The sequence below is a fragment of the Euwallacea fornicatus genome, chromosome 23 (genome assembly GCF_040115645.1).
Source record: "Euwallacea fornicatus isolate EFF26 chromosome 23, ASM4011564v1, whole genome shotgun sequence".
Lineage (NCBI taxonomy): Eukaryota > Metazoa > Arthropoda > Insecta > Coleoptera > Curculionidae > Euwallacea > Euwallacea fornicatus.
This window is the reverse complement of record NC_089563.1, coordinates 199,467-215,350: the sequence shown is the minus strand read 5'-3', so window position 1 is coordinate 215,350 and position 15,884 is coordinate 199,467. Positions and strand designations below refer to the sequence as shown.

The following is a 15,884-nucleotide window of genomic DNA, read 5'->3' as shown; positions in this document are numbered from 1 at the left end:
CAGGTTCGCTTTTTAAGTATCTCGCCAGATACTGAAATTTTCAGCAAAGGCCGATGTTATCGCACATTTCATTTTTGGTTCGCTTCGATACATCTGATAGTAAAGGGGTGGAACCATTTGGCTAAATTTTTCCTTGCTTAAATATATTTTTTTCATAATTGCAGAGCAAGAGAATATTGACGAGAAAACGATTTTATTTCCTCAATCTTATTAATCTTTCCTATTGAAATTAATTTAAGCTAGGTGCAGGGTGTGTTCAGGCTTTTCTTACTTTCATTTTTTTTTGTTAATTGCGCACTGCCATATTCAAGTTCGAGATCCCTTGATAGGATTAGTATTAAATGCCATACGTGGTCTAAACTCTATTTGCAGTAAATAAATTAAAAAATCCGAGTTAAAGAAGAGAAAAGGGCGCTAACTTTGTCTAGGAGACAGTAATTGCTTTACTGTTAGATATCCCGGAGCAAATCGAACCAGAAAATGTTAGGAAAAACATGACTCGAATCTGACGAAAAATGCGAAATTTTTCAGACGCTACAATAATGAACAGGGAGGGCCATAATAAGAAAAAACACGGTATGCTTTGCTCACCTAGTGTGCAATAGTAACAGAATTTTGTTAAAAATATAAGCACATAATTTTATTCGTAATGAATGGATGGACCTAAAATTTAAAAAAAAAGTAAAAATTCGACGATATTTGTAGGAGTTGCTTAACGTCAAAATTGCAATGTGTTTTTGGCGGTGCAATAATTTTGTTCAGGACTTTATTTTCAAAGGACATTTGCAATTTTGAAAATTTATCGGTTCGAAAACCGGCATAACACGCAAACGATTTTCTGAGAATGTTTCATTAAGCGTTTCCTATAAAATGAAAAACGTTTCAGTCACTTGCTATCAATGATAGGAGCCCGTGCCATGCAAAACGTCCAAACTCAGGTATTAAATGCACCTGAGACATATATTTGACATATCTTGAAAACTTATTAGTTGAAAATAACGTGTGATGCTTATGGTTTTATACAGGGTGGGCCACGAGTAACGCCTCGGAATTTCATGGCAAAGCCAAGAGATTTTTGAACTGTTTCTTTTTTGAGGTGTATACAGACTAACTAGAGCTACATTTTAAAATTATTTTCAAAGTGTACAGAGTGTCCCAAACACACGTAATTGATCAAAGTTGCATTTTTTTAAATGGGATCCCCTGTATATTATATAATTTTTGAACTCGACCATTAAAATAAAGTATTTTAATAAATTAAGTTGTATTAAGGTTTATGGTATCTAACTCTAGCAGTTTTTGAAATAATTCAGTTTTTGTCAAGATGCAAGATAATTTTCAACACCCAATCTCTCACCCCATATTTAAGTTTTTAAATAAAAATTTTAATCGGAAGTCAAGGGACCAAATATTGTACTGTAAGTTTCAAAAAGCCGGCGAATTGTACAGGGTGTTCTAAAAATCTAAAAAGCTAGATCACCTGACCTTACCCCCATGGATTATTTTTTACGGGGGTGTGTAAAAAATGAAGTTTATAAGATTCCTCCTACCACGACTGATGATATGAAAATAAGAATTAGAAATGTTTTTACCTCTATTACGCCACAAATGCTAAAAAATGTCGGAAAATCTTTTGAAGAAAGAATCAAAATATGTATAGAAGAAAATGGTCATCATGTAGAATACCTGATATAATTTTTTTTAATTATACTTAGTTTTCTGTTTTTTATTAATATTGTTAAAATTGTAATATACAAATATATGTAAGTAAATAATTAAATTGCATGGATATCTTAGTAATTTCATATGGCATAATGTTAAAATTGGGGATTTAGATATTTTTATAAAAATGTATGTTTTTAGCGAAAATGAGTAGAACTAGGTATAGGGAATCCTACTGATATTCGATAGATAATTAAATTCGGCATCTAACAGTAACACAACATACCGGGTGTCCCATTTAAATTAAAAAAGTTATTAACAGTTAAAAGTTGAACGAATTTGGCGCTATTTTTAGAACACCCCGTACAATTCGCCGACTTTTTGAAACTTACAGTACAATATTTGGTCCCTTGATGGCTTCCTATTGAAATGTTGTTTTAAAAACTTAAATATGGGATGAGAGATTGGGTGTTGAAAATTATCTTGTATCTTGACAAAAACTGAATTATTTCAAAAACTGCTAGAGTTAGATACCATAAACCTTAATACTACTTAATTTTATTTTAATGGTCGAGTTCAAAAATTATATAATATACAGGGGATTCCATTAAAAAAAATGCAACTTTGATCAATTACATGTGTTTGGGACACTCTCTACACTTTGAAAATAATTTTAAAATGTAGCTCTAGTTAGTCTGTATACACCTCAAAAAAGAAACAGTTCAAAAATCTCTTGGCTTTGTCATGAAACTCCGAGGCGTTACTCGTGGCCCACCCTGTATAGGTACACAATTAGTGATTTACAAATTCAAAAATTTTTGCTCATGTGTAAGGCTCATTTTGCTCATTGTCTAAGGCGAAAACGTCGAAGTTTGTAATACGGATATTCGCAAAAAATCCAAAAATGGTTAGATTGGAGGATACTGTACGAGAATATGTACATTGGGATTTGAGCCGCTTGAAACCTATTGGGTCAGGTTTAGTTGTGTGCACTACACCATTCAAATATCTTCAAAGAAATCCTCGTGTGTATGGTCTCCTATTTCCAATTCATAATTGCTTCTTTTTTAGTCGTTACTTCCTTTCCGGTTCTCATACTGTTAATGTCGGTCTGCATTAAGTTACTTTAAACTACTTTAACTGTGAGCTAGAGGAATAGATAATGACTGAACATTTCGGTATTCCCGCAGCAGTTTCGATTTATTGAAAAGAACAATAAAATGGGAAATGCCGACTTAGTGTTGCCATAATGGCCTAAAAATAACGGTGTGGATTGAGAAAAACATTCATAGTCTCACATACGCACGTTTATTAATACCGAAGTATAGTGGGTCAATAGGGAATTGCTGCTAAGTGAATAATTGCTGAAGTTGTAATATGGAAATCGAGAAGGAAATTATTCATATTGTGTTTGGTTTTATTTGGTAATGGGCATGCAAATAAATCAGAGGATTTGGGAAAAGATATTTAAACCATCTGGAATTTAGTGTAAACTATGAGATCCTGTAAAGACTTATCTAGATCCAGTTAGGACGATGAATAACACGTGGTATAATTAATGTTCTAACTGTTTTAAAAAATCGTAAAAGTAATTAAGTAATCAACTGAATTTTGTGTCTACATTGGAGGCGGATAATCACGTAACCACATCCCATTTGTCGATTTTCGAGCAAAGGAAAAGCTGCACATTCTCCACTTCTTCATGAATGAAAGTCGTTCCGACGTAATTTAATATATGGACATGAACTTGCCGCGTTGGTACCAACAACCTGTCACAATTCGCAGTAACTTACGTAGTTAACTGGTTTGGTGTGAACCTTACGGTACCCGTTCCTTTATGTCTGCAGCGATACATTGTTGGGAAAAAAGCTTATTTCATCTTGCATGAGTTGTGTGTTAATATCTTTTAGACAAAACATCCTCTGTATGCATTCAAGGCATTATCAATCTTGGCCACTAGAGCAAGGAAGTGGTACAATGAACATTCTCTTCCAGCGATAAAATTAAGTAACAATCATTTGGTGACTGAACTGTAGTGAACTCTGACGATATTAAAAACGAGATCGATCATTATACTACAGTTGACCAATAATTAAAAGTAACCGGTTTGCCTTTTATGGGATTACGGCAATAATATCAATCAAATCGCTATATAGATAGTATAATAATATTAATACAATTATTTGAGGAGAAAGTTGTAATGGACTTCGTGGCGGTGGACATGGAGTATCTAATTTAAATCAAGTATATTACAACTTGTGCAGCGATTGAATTCACCTCGTTTGCCTTTTGAATTTAGAAATCTTTAGAGACTCGTGCAGATAACCATTTTGAAAGTGTTATGTTCGTATTTTGGTCGCAAAAAAATGACCGATAATTAAATGTTTTTGCCGAAAACTCCATTAATTCACTGCACGTTTTCATCGTAAAATTAACCCAGGTATCATCGCTAAAGTGTAACGACCGATATTCAAAGGAACCTTTCCATTTTTAATGTCAAATCGTTATTCAACAATCGACGGTAAATCAATTTGCCAATAGCTGCAGGTAATACGTTTCGATTATGGTATTATTTACCGGTTTATTACTCATCTCCCAAAACGTTTGCGAAAAATCGTAATTTTGTCGTAATACATTATAAATATTGATTATTGTATTATTATTGTACCGTTTCGCGTATAAGCGACTACCCATGGTCGTGTCTAGGGGAAGTGGGGTGTAATAATAAAACCTGGGAAAATTTAAAATTTAACTAGAACTAAGAAATTATTATATGGTAACGAGACATTATTCCTCTGCTTTACGCTCGTAAGAGATTATAATAAATTACCTATAAACACCGTTATAGCGGTCAAATTATCACCTTTGCAATTGCCGCAATTTTAGTTTAACATACAGAGTAATGTGAATGCGTTTCAGGTTAATATCATTAGTACGGCTTATGTAAATCAGAACGTTTATCTGAAATTGAAGATAAGAAGAGCAGAATACGCAATATGCAATCGCCTATATCTGTGCTTCGCTGTTGTAATAACAGGAGTATGTAAGGAGCGAGGCAACTTAATTGTAATTTTAACAAAATGTTATATTCACCATTGTCAAGAAATTTGCTAAAATTGCATTTTCCGGAATTATCATTAAATTAACAGTTGAAATCTGGTTTTACGATAATTAATTAGGGAATTCTTTAGTTTATTAGAACGTAGAGATCTGTCGTGTGACTTCTTATTTTATGCGATTATTGGAAATCGTTCATTAAAGCTGATGTAAAAATATCTTAAATTCTAACTATGGACAAGTCAATTTATGCAAAATGCAATGGAGTTTTATATACAGGGTTGCCCATTAGTGCGTCAAAGTGCGATATCTCAGTAAATATAAGTTTTGGAAGGAAATTTGTCTTAGTAAAGTTTTTGGGGAATAAAAGGCATGTGTTTTTAAATTATTTTCAAATGTACAGGATCTGTAATAAAAGTGTGGTAGTACCAAATTATGTTTTTTTAAATGGAATCCCCCAATTTTTTTGCCATTTTCGGATTTATCGTCCAATTTTAAGGCTAGTTTATGAAATAGATCTTAAATAAAAAATTCACCATTTTCGAGTTATTTGTGAAAATTCGAAAATTTTGATAGCTGCAAGGTATCACGGAAATCAATGCTGTTTCCTAACCGTTGCGAATTTTGGAATCGATCTTATGAGGCTCCAAGGCGATATAATAAGCTACGTTTTGACATGTTTTAGTTTAAAAAGAGTTTTCCATAACCCTCGAAATAGGCCTCCGAAGTTGTATGATTTCAATCCTCAATAACTTGCTTATTTCAAATAGAATGACCTACTTTTCTCGATGGCATCGTGTTCAGAATCCAAAAACCTACAACTTTTGTTAACATTACCCTATCCCTAAACCCAACCGTTTCTGAGCTGCTGAAAATTGACCCTTTTTTACATCTAAATTTGTATTTGAAAGGTGAGTTTCGATGACTGTATTATTATAATTTTTATATTATTTATAACAAATTATTATTATTTATTTTCACAATATTATTTGTATCTACAATAAATTAAATAAAGGGTTCGGAAACAGCATTGATTTCCGTGAGACCTTGCAGCTATCAAAATTTTCGAATTTTCACAAAAAACTCGAAAATGGTGAATTTTTTATTTAAGATCTATTTCATAAACTAGCCTTAAAATTTGACGATAAATCCGAAAATGACAAAAAAATTGGGGGGTTTCATTTAAAAAAACATAATTTGGTACCGTCACATTTTTATGACAGACCCTATACATTTGAAAATAATTTAAAAATACGTGCCTTTTATTCCCCAAAAACTTTACTAAGACAAATTTCCTTCCGAAACTTATATTTACTGAGATATCGCACTTTGACGCACTAATGAGCAACCCTGTATATAAAAAATCTTTATTTCCAAAAGGAAAGGGGCTATCGACCGTTATTGGTCTTTCTGCCCATTATATAAATTACTAAACTTATTGTTTTATATAATCCAAGAGAAAAAAGAAGAAGGAACAGAAATCTTTTGAATCAGTTACACTATTTAAATTCACAAGCTGTGATGCTCTAACAGGGTTGTAATGGGGAATTGTAGATTTGACTGTCTCGTTTGTCTTGTCAGACACAGTGCGGTTACTATTGCCCAGTTGTCAGGACTGTCCTTCCATTTCGTTTGCATGTCCAGAATTCTTTCCGTTATTCTTGTCATGTTGGTGCTTTGGTATGATAGTTGGTCGGATGGGTTATGTAGGGGGTTGTCGGGGTGACGTATCTTAGTAATTAGTCTGAGTACGATTTGTTCTGTCGTCTGTATATGTCTTTTAGTTTTTTCTGTTCTGTTCGCTCTTATTATGTGCCCGTAGTCTAATAATGGTCTGCATATGGATTTGTATATTATGGTGGCCGTCTCCGTGCTAATTCCCTTATCTTCGTACGTGAGTAATCTGAAGTGTTTTGTTCTTTTCTTAATTTCCGTCTTGATTTCTGAATGGAAGTTGATGAATGGAGTTTTATTTAATGAATCTTTCAGGTTTTTCGAAATGAAAAGTTGCCACGATCAAACAAAAATCGAACCTAATGGTACAAAACGTAATATAAAGAGGAGAATGGAAGCAATAAACGGTACGAGGAAGCGTAGATAGAGATGCAAAAGAAGGAAATATTTATTTACACCATATATTTGAAATCGCCTTATTAAAACACAGCGGAAGCGAATGGTATGGAAGTGAAAACAAGGGATATGGGTAGTATGAAAGATGGCAAATCAGCATGAACTGAAAATTTTGCGCAGGCAGAGCTTATTAAACTTAAGAACAGCAACGAAGTGCTGATTGTAAGTCGTTGAAAATACTGTGCCAAATGTTTGGCACGAACCAGAAATGAGTCAAATTCTGATCGTGAGGTAGAAAATGATTGAAATTCCTTTGCTATAATGTAATAGTATGAAAGTGAGGAGTTCAAAATTGAGAAGTACTTCACTGTTGTACTTACTGTCGAGTTATCGAGCTGATTTAGTTACACGCACATGTCGCAGAGCATCTAAAATAAGAGGGGGGGATGGAACCGAAACATATCAATTGATTATGTTTAAAATGTTAACATTTGCATCTTCTCTGTACGTTCGTTATGAAACTAACTCCTTGCACAATGAAAAGTCTGATAGTAAAAGTAAAAAAGAGCGCTTCTAACAATAGCCTAATTAATACTTAATAATGCTGTTAACAAAGCGAATATGTGGCCTGCGGCGAACTTGCTTAAAGTATTAACTCTCTTCGCGTTCTGATAATCCCGTCGCTTTGTTCTTCACGCTTTTACCTCTTTTGACTTAGATATTTTATTATAAAATTAATAGTTCTGCTGTTATTAGACGAACATTAATTTAAATTCTAGCTCTAGCTACCAGAACAAACAAGCCACGTATATTGATTTCGACAGCACTGCACCCCATTATCGAAAAGATCAATTGTTCAAAAAGTGGTGCAACACAGGAACCGTTCGGATCCATTTTGGTTATCGGCAATTCAGATTAACGATGAAATAGTTCAAAGCAACAATGCGACTAGTTTCATGAAAGTAAAAATGACCGTGCCATCATCCTTTCACAAAAACTTTTCCTTTTCAAGACGCTTCTTAAAACGGACAGCTAGTCGCAATTACTTTTGCTAATTCGATCTGAAACAGTCCCACAGTTGTTGAATACAGATTGTATCTTTTTGCACATATGGCCCAGAACTGTATACAGAATATCGATTGACACATGGTGGAAAAAATAGTGTTGTCATTTCTCTCTGGACACTTGAATGGTTCGTATCATGGCCAGTGGTCAATGTTAAAACAGATGTTAAAAAAATAGTTTCTCTGCGGAGACTACATGAAAGGCCGATCTGCTTACCAGGAAGGTTTGAGCAACGACAACATTATTTTTTTACAAGAGATACATCCGATGTTAACAACAAAACAACGAAAGCTACAGGGGTACACTTCTGCGAGGATGCATCACATGTTACAGAATCGTAGCATCGCCATGTTTTCTTTTTGCTTCAAGCTGGGCGTTCCACAACCTATATAATCTTTATGTCTCAACAGTTTTACCATCAAATACGTATAAAAGAGATATATTCGTGACGTAAAATATCACTTTAAATTATGTCTTAAATTTAAGTGAATTGCCCTGAGAACGAAAGTTATGAATTGCCTGACATACTCTAGTAGCGAATCCGAGAAACCTTGAGACAATTTTTGAGTAAATGGGGCTTTCACGCATCGTAAAATATCTCTGGAAATATGCAAATTTGTTGAAATCCTCTTTCAGCGCCGTTTCGAGACTAAATTATTTCTAAGAGCTTAAAATTAACACTAAAATTGTTTGAATCGAGGGTTAAAGCTGAAATTCGTCATTAAATATAACCTTGGGACACATTAACTTCTGACATAATTACGATCAGCTACATTAAAGTTATTTTGAAGAAATTATGTGTCGAGTGCAATTAAACCAGATTTCTCAACTTAAATCAGTTTAATCAAGCTCATCGGCGGATTATTAAGGCCACATTTGGTGCCTTGCAGATCTGAATCTTAAAAAATTAAAGATATCACTGGTAATTCGCGTTTCTCTAAAATACGCACATTTTGATGTTCCCATTAAGGTTTCTGGGGCATTTGCCTCTAACTAATTAACTTATAAACAATAATTAGTTTACTTAAGACATTTTAATGGATAGAGATTCGACATAGATTTAAAATAATTAGCTTTTTGTCGTGGATAAGATTTACGTTATACATCGAGAAGTGTCTCATTAGTAGATTATTATGGTCTTCGTGCAGGATTGTGCGAACAGACGCGATATATCATACCTCTAATTCGTTCTAAAATAACTGAAAATATCATGAGAAATTAAAAAATTTATAATATTAATCCTTTCAGTAATCATTGACATTCAACACTCAACACCTTGACAAATCATACCGCAACACCTTGTTGTTGCGGTATGATTTGCATCTCTTTTCACTGTGATAAAAAAACTTGTACTTTAATATGGACTATGGGTTAAAATTTTACAGAGTTTTTTTTAAATCTACGGTGGGTTTACTCCAATTTATTCATGGTTGATCATCGTCGATTCATGCTTCTTAGCCGCAATTGGATTTATTGCATGCCTCGACCTGTATTATTTTATAGATCCTCATAATTTCTTTTAATTTGCGGACGTGCTGCCTTTAGAACGAAATTGATTATACTACGTACGTGGGGCCCAGTTGCTTTTGCATCTTCGATCAAATTTCCTGGCAACGCGGTTTTATTCCTATAAAAGGTGACAAAAATCTACGTACAAAATATTCCACCATTTATTTTGGATAACTGCAAAAATATTGTTAAACTCCGAGACACGTCGATTCTGTTTGGATCACTATCACTGGATGGGTCGCCGAGAATTTACCGAGTGGCCCCCTAGGTCACCTGATTTAACACTCCTCGATTTACTTTTGTGGGGCCACTTAAAATAAAAAAATTATCTAACCGAACGAGATTTCCTAGAAGAATTAGGGCGATGGATTGTTGAAGAGTGTCGCCAATCACCCGTGAAGTTCCTAGAAATGTTCAAAGGAATATGGAGCAACGTTTATTTTATTGCACGGAGGTGGGAGGAAATCATTTTGAACACTTAATTACTTAATTTTTTCCAATTGTTTGAATGGGTAATGTGGCCGTTATGTTTCTGAGAACTGGTAGTCAAAAATAAAGAAAATTGCCTATCATGTTAAAGGGAGTATTATTACCTTTAACACGAGAGGTCACTCGGCCCATGGTCCCGTTCGAATTTCCAAAGCTGACTGCACCCCCACAGAGGGGTTTTTTCATTACATTTGAAATCTGCGCCATCATGGGTCTCTCTCAAAAACAGAATCGACCCGTTCTATCGCTTTATGACATTTTTGCGATTATCCGGAATAACTGCGGTGGAAAGTTTTTGATAGAACACTCTGTATAACTAAATCAGGTTCTTTTTTTTTGACACATTGGAACTGATGTGACTAAATTGATTTCTTCCTTTCACTCTTTCGCCGCAAAATTTCCTTTTTATGAAGTGATTTGCTCTTCTTCCTCTGCAGCCATCTGACAATAACCGCACCACTTATCCTCGAAATTGGATTTAAACAATTAGTCTTAAGCATGTTGTACGCACCTCATTGAAACTATCATCTATCACTTTCTATGTTTGGTAGACGGTTTAAGCTGATTTACTGGGTAAATTGAATTCTCAGAACACTTTTAAAACGAAATGTTGTCGCTTGTGAAATAAAGTGAGCTTCAATTCGCAATTTCAAAGCTTTTCGACCTCGGTCTAAAATTCCAAAAAACTATTAGTAACTAATTGAACCGGAAGACTGGACTCGGTCTGCGCGTTTCGTTTTTATTTTTTTTTGTGTCCTTACATGTTTATGTTTTTATATTGCAATATTTTATATTAAAAGCTGCACTTCAAATAAAAATTTGAAAGCTTTTCGACTTATTTCCCAAACAAAAAAAAATCGCTCATTAACTAATTGAACAGAAAGTTTTTGCAATAATTTCATCGTTGTTTATCTACCATTTTAAAACACTCTGCCGCTTCCTTTTTGTGAATCCATAAAAAGCATTATTTGTTAAAGTAGCGTTAAAACCATCAGGCATGTGCAAGAACTAACGGAAGGATGTGAATTACCATTTTTAATTAATCAGTAAACTTCCGTTACTCTTCATAATGATCTTAACACACATTGCAAATAGAGTCATCGACTTTTAAACCCAAAATCCTACCTTTGCTTCTTTTGGGCGTGCGAAAGGTGGACCAAACAAAAGCCTTGGCTTGAATCCTGTCATCATGTGTGAAAAAGTCAATCTCACTGTTAAACTGTCTTTTATTCTTCCCTTTGAACCCCATTTTACTCCGGGAACTGTTGTTATTAACGTCTACGACACTGGCACTGAAGAACGACTGCAATTTATGTAAAGGACCCATCGGGATGTGGAGGTAGGTTTATTTTATCATAGGGGTATGGTATTCTGTCTCGATCGATGCCGAAATGGAGGAATTTATGTACCGGCGATATGCTACAGATAGTACCGACTGAATGAAGTTTAAGAAGCGAGCTCGTACAAGACACGAAGAAAGAGTAACGAAGGAGAGGTAGCTGCCGCAGACGTAAATGCTGTATTAGAATAAAAATTGTAGTACGAGAAAATTTAATTTTGAGGTGAAACAATGCTAAAGAGGGAAGTTTAAAATTGTTTCCATTCCGTGATTCCATCCACAAATGACGCCGGAATTGTAAAAAATTTATGCAATTTGGCCCTGCCCAGTCTTCACAGTGCATCTCATGTTGGTTTCACTCTTAAGAGCATTCGTATTGAAAAACTGGCCAAAGTCGAAAAAGCAAATTTGAAATTTTTGACTTAAAATTTTTTCGGATAAGAAAAATTATATTATTTTTGTCATCGGCATGGCCTCAATTGAAAACATAATTTCACTCGAGAATTTGCTTTTAAAATCGCGGGGAAGAAGTAAAGAAACTTCTGGAAATATCTGGAGAATTCAGTCAAAAAAGAGTATTTTGACAATACGCAGAAATACGCTTTGAACTCGATAAAAAGCATTTCTCGACAGTGCCTTTAGGCAATATGACACCTTTATAACTACTACTTGTAAAATGATATTTCCAGATTTAGGCTCGTTCAGGTTAGAGCAGGATATCCGACTTATTTTTTAAATAGAATGTTTCACGACTATCACGGGAATGGATATTTCGTATTCTAGTTAGTTCATATTTTTAGGAACTTGTTCCAGCAGAATTGAAGTAATTTTTGTTCCAATGACTTTTTTACGTTTGAGGAATTCCAGACTTTGAGAGTAAGGAATTGGATATGTCGGAGATTTATTAGTTCTTAAGCTTAGAAATATAAAATTTGAGTTAACAATGAGATTGAGGAGCAGGCTGACAGGTTTATCTGGAAGATAAAGCACTGTCGAACGAGGCCCCTATTACCGGCGCAATTAGGCCATATGTGGAATTTTGGTCCGTGGGAAAACCAGAACGAACAGGTACCACTCCCTGGAGCCGAGAGGACCACAGGGAATGGGAAAAGTAAACAAGGCAGTAAAGAGAAAGAAGGGCAAAGTAGCGGTCGGGTGGTAGTGAAGTCGTTAGCAATGCCTTACTATTATTTAATATAATAAAACATTAAAATTATTAATAATGGAGAAAATTCCTAACTATACCCCGACATATATACATATACAGGGTGGTCATTCAGTGCGGTCTCGGAAGATTACTGCTAAACAATTTAATATTTTGAATTTCTTTTTTTGCGTTATATAGAACTCGATTATGGGTACATTCTAAAATTGTTTTCGTTTTATACAGGGTGTTCTAAATAAGTGAAAAATATCAAAGTTATGTTTTTTTAAATAGGACACTCCATATGTTAATATCGTTTTAGATTTCTTGAGAAAAATAAATGTAAGTTTCATTAAGGTTTACTTGTCCTAAATCTTAAGGATTTCGAAATAATTAAGTTATTTTAAAAAAATCATGCAATTTTAAAAATTTTGTTTTGAAGGAAGTTTAAACTGGAGTAAATCGAAATTCATACCAAACCTTAGATATGAGACGTATTTTATGCCAGAATTATTAAAATTGTAATATCTCATACAGTGCGTCCAAAAAATAACATGAAAATTGCATTATTTTTGAAGGGAAATAACTTGCTTAATTTAATATATTATATATAATATAATAATAAATAGAACACCCTATATTTTATTACTCGAAATAAGAAATAAACATATGACTAATCAAAAATTATTAATTTTGCTACCTTTTCTTAAATCTTATTTTTCGAAGAAAACCTGTACATTTAGGTATAGGAAGGTGTAACGATTGTGCATCGGAAATGTAAACGGATTCTGATTTCTTATCCCCAAAAACCGCACAATACGACATTTTGTGTAGATAGCAGCATTACCCACCAAGAAATTAATTTTTTTGCTTTTTTTTTTCACTTTGACGCCCTGTATTTCGAAAACCGTCCACTTTTGGACTAAGGTAAATTGGGATAAATCGTCATGTTTTGACCTCAAAAATCTGTGGTAGAATTTTGTACAGACCTTTTAGAGACACCTTGTAAATATATATTTATTTGAAATTCACGGGGGCATAAAAATCACTGGAACCTGATACAATACCGATTTAATCAAAGCATAGGAAAATGATAATAAATTACATAGCTAGAAATACAGATCTTTCTTAAAGGTCCAAGAAAAAATCACAAGCGCTTCACAGGACGTTCAGTAATAAAAAAATATATATATAAAATATAGGAAGAAATTAAGTTTTTTCAAAATATTCTCAGAAATTTTACTTTTAGGAAAATGCTCAAATATACCAAAATATGTAGAACGAATAAACTTGTTTATAGTGGGGTTTTCGGAACGACAGAGGTCCATTCTTGAAGAAGTATCATTGACGAGAAATCTGGAACACCTTGCTATTTTTCAATTCGACCCTGGATAAAACTGAAAGAAAGTTGATATCCAGTAATTATTGCTAGGCAAATTAAAATATGAAGAAAGAGGAGACACTACATATAACTCTTAGTCAAGAATCTTTGAAGAAATGAAAGTAAGAAGAAATTTGTTCTTCTCTTGAAGAATGGAATAACAGGCGCAATGTAGTGAATCAGATAATACTTACTATACTAGATGTGATTTTTGGCAAAGGAAATGTTTGTTAGAAAATAAATTTGCAGTTCTATTTGCCACGTGAAAATACTTCTTTGAATGCTCAATTTCTCTCTCTTTCTCCCCCTCTCTCTCTCTCATTTAATCAATTCTATATACAAGGTGTCCGGATTTTTTATTGTAGGATTTTAACCGCATGTTCTACGCATAAATATAATATTAGTTTGCTATATAAACTTTACTCGAGCGATGCTTCGTTAAGGAAATACAACACATTAAAATTTAATATTTTTTCAATTTATCTTTTATAGCTCCCAAAGTTTAGAGATTTTGCTCAAATTTTGAGCAAAAGCTACTCTTTAGAATCTACATGATTAGGTAGTTCTAGATGATCGTGAAAATATACAGAGTGGTATTTTTTTGGTTTTATGACCCATTTTATAGCTCAAAATGTTTTTGTGGTGCATAACATAGTATTTAATTTTAAAAATTTAGATTGTTTGTCCATTTTTGTGTCACCGTTTTTCAGTTACTTGCAAAATGGTGACGGAATGCATGCAATTTTTCTCATCGAATAAGTTTGATTTGTTTCTGACATTTCTAATATTCTACTAACATTACATTACTTTTTTTGACATACCACTACGCTGTAAACCGGAGAAAGTAGTTATTTATTGACGGTCCAAGAGTAGAACGGATTTTTCACGCAGGAGAAATGAAAAATAATAGTAAACAGGATAGCAATAACTTCAAATACACAGGGTGGTCCATTGAAAACAGTGCGCTTGAAATACCTTGAATGGAACTCTTTTTCTTCGAAAAACCCCGAAACACGTCAATTTTACTTTTAAGAAGGACATTTTTAAATTGTAAATTCATAGTTGTGGAGTCATGCCCCTAAACGGGGTGGCAACCCCTTCAAGAATCTTAAATAGCACGGAGGGTCGAGTAACACATTATGTCAAAGCTATTTTAGTTCTCTTTACAAGTATGCTGGAATTTTTTTGCTCCACCTTAAATATTGTGAAAAAACCGTTTTAAAACTTCGGTGAAATATATGGAAAAAATGACCTAAACTCAATAATAATAAACTCACCGATACCACAAAAAATTATGTTTATCATCGAATTCTTACGATAAGATAATGGGTTTTGTTAGCATTGAATGGGTAGTTTTGTTCCGATTTTATACTGACCAGAATTATACCGTGAAATTTGTCGATTAATCCGACGATTTGAAGTATCATGGTTTATACCACTGGAGAGAGGATTGAAATTGTCACCATTTATTCCAAAAACAATGAAATAGCCCGAGAAACTGCAACAATTTTTAATGGAAGGCATCCCGGTGTGAATCTGAGCCATCCCTACGTGACGAAATTAATATTTAAATTCATGGAGACTGGATCCATTACTAACCAAAAACATGAAAGGCGACACACCTTTACTAACGAGGCTGCACAAATTGCAATTTTAGAACATGTTGAACTGGATCATGTAAATCAATAAAAGTTTATTTCAAGCACCCGAGAATTAGAAGCAACATCAGGTATTCCATTAGTAGTAGTATTCAGAGGATCTTGGAAAAGTGTAATTTACATTCTTATAAGATGCATTTTATTCATGACCTCAAATGAAGATGATCCAAATCGCTGCATGCAATTTTGTGAAGTTATGAGTGAAAGCATTTTGATCAACCCAAATTTTTTATATCTACATACTTTTCTGACGAATGCATATTCTCTCTGAATAGTTTCGCCAAGAAACATAATTGCAGATATTGGAGTGATGAATATGGATGTGATGAAAATCAAAAAGTATTGGGGAAAAATGAAAAAAATGGAAAGGAAAGTGGCACTCAGAGTGTGTTCGGCATATCGGACAGTGTCAAACGAAGCCATACAAGTCATAGCGGGAACAATACCGGTGGAAGTTGTCATCAGGGAAAGAGTGGAAATGCACGCAGTGGAAAAGGTAGGGAAGAAAAA

At 33.9% G+C, this 15,884-nt stretch overlaps 1 protein-coding gene across 1 annotated transcript in view; it reads right to left on the bottom strand.

Annotated features, from left to right (window-relative positions):
- Positions 1-15,884, bottom strand: part of LOC136346446 (restin homolog) — an 89,197-nt gene that overhangs the window by 10,477 nt on the left and 62,836 nt on the right. The window lies entirely within an intron of this gene.